The sequence below is a fragment of the Propithecus coquereli genome, unplaced genomic scaffold, assembly GCF_000956105.1.
Source record: "Propithecus coquereli isolate 6110/MARCELLA unplaced genomic scaffold, Pcoq_1.0 Scaffold248, whole genome shotgun sequence".
Lineage (NCBI taxonomy): Eukaryota > Metazoa > Chordata > Mammalia > Primates > Indriidae > Propithecus > Propithecus coquereli.
Window position 1 is genome coordinate 325,628 of NW_012148041.1, and position 2,191 is coordinate 327,818.

The 2,191-nt window shown below is 41.2% G+C and overlaps 1 protein-coding gene across 1 annotated transcript in view; it reads right to left on the minus strand.

Moving 5' to 3' along the window:
* The window catches only part of NUDT3 (nudix (nucleoside diphosphate linked moiety X)-type motif 3), a 129,940-nt gene that overhangs the window by 41,886 nt on the left and 85,863 nt on the right, over positions 1-2,191 (minus strand). The window lies entirely within an intron of this gene.

The window sequence follows — 2,191 nt, forward strand, 5'->3', positions numbered from 1 at the left end:
GTTATAACAGGGGTCCTCAACCTATGGTGAATTGTATAATTATTTCATTAGATATTACAATGTAATAATAATAGAAATAAAGTGCACAATAAAATGTGCTTAAATCGTATCGAAACCATCTTTCCCCTCCCCAGTCTGCGGAAAAATTGTTTTCCATGAAAACGGTCCCTGGTGCCAACAAGATTGGGGACCACTGGGTTATAGCACAGGCAAGGGCGGGGAGGATGGCTGATACAACTAAAGCAGTTATTACTCACCCGGAATCTGGATTGGTCAGAATTCTTAATTGTAAACAATAGAATCCAACTAGATTAGTTTAAGAAAAGGATTTATTTAAGAGATAAAAACAGCTTACAGAATCACTGGGAGAGCTCAAGAAATAGACTGCAAGCCAAGGTTCCAGGTATAATTCCCAAAAACACGTTGCAAAGCTGGGCTGCCAAGGGAATTGCTGCCTCTGGGATGAATCAGGAAGCTGCCAAATAAAAGCTACCAGCCAAATCAGGAAGCTGACACTTTAGCAGCCAATTCCAGAGCCGTATCTCCTGTCAAAATGTGTGCCACCAAAACGGATGGGCCTGCTACCCTCAGAACATGCCCTGTTTCTCTTCTTGTGACTAAAGCAGTCTTGCGCAAGTGCTTTGTACTGGGCACACCTCAATCTCATCAAGGAGACTTAGTTACATTCCTTACAAGAGTCTGGGAAAAGTACTTTTTAGCACTAAGTCCCTTCATGTCAGAAGGGGAATGGAATGGGTGGTGGAGATAGCCAATCCAGAGTCTATCCCTCAAAGAGCATTTCTCTCCACAGCTCTATCAGGAGGAATTCTCAGAACATTCAATGGTAAGAATTCAATACTCTAATGCAGTGGGTTCTCAAGTCACCTGAGGATCCTCACCCGAGGATTTAAATCAGACTCTGATACAGTAGGTCTGGACTGGAGCCTGAGATTTTTCCATTTCTAACAAGCTCATGGCTGATGCTGATGTTACTGGTCCACCAACCACGCTCTAAGCAGCAAGTGCTTAAACCAGGGATTATGGTTCACCACTGTGTTTATAAATAAAGCTTAACTGGAACACAGCCAGGCCCATTCGTTTATGTAATGTATTACCTATGGCTACATTTGCCCTGCAATGGCAGAGTTAAGTAGTTAGGACACAGACTGATGGCCTAAATAATGAATTTTTTCCTACTCTAGAATTATACATGATCTATCCATTCTTTTACATTACAGAATAAATATATATTTGGTATATCTCAATATAAGTTAAATTTCTAACAAAATAAACTCTAAAGATTTTATTTTCTCCTCTGGGCCATGTTTTTAAATTGCTTTAAATTAAAGTCCAAGAGGCTTCTGAAAGTCAAATCCTGGAGGGTGAAGGCTCCAGCAGTTTAAACATGGAACTGTCATTCCCTTTGCCAGGAACTAGTTTAAGTGTGGGCATGTGAACTAACTCTGACACACCAGACATAAAGTGTCTGCTGGGAGAACTTCCGGGAAAGGTTTCTTTTTTCCCAAATAAAAAGAGACCAATGAGGTGAAACTGTGTGTCCTGCGTCTGAAGAGAATGCATGAGCATAAAACTGTGGTAGCCATCTTGGGATCACAAGAAGACAAGCCAGAGAACAAAGCCCATGTACCAAAGAGGGCAGAATAGAAAGGTGGGAAGCGAGTGGGCTCATACTGCTGAGTTAGCCAACCCCGGACTCCTTGTTATGAGATATAATAAACCTGTTACTGAATGATAAAGGACATAATAGTCTTCTCAGTTGCACACATCCTAACTGATAGGGTGATGCATAACTTACAAAGGACATGCATACTCGTGTTCTCATTTGAATTTGAGCCTCCCACTCTCCTCCCATCTCTCCATGATGGAGTAAACAGGAAGGTATTCAAATGCAGGACCAACTTCCAGGGAATTTAAAGTTATTTTTTCATAGGTGACATAGCTATTAACCGACAGTGTCAGAAACCAGGATTCCCATGTCAATGTTCTTTTCATTATACCCCTCTTGATTCCATTTGGTTCTACCCAGGTTAGCCTCCTTACCACCCACTGTAAGAATGCCTTCTCACACCCTCTCTGTCAATGTTTATCATTTCCTATACTCTTGTAATTTTCATTTTGGGTATTTCTTCAGCATTTGCATTGTTCCACCCATCAAAGAAGCATGTGTTAA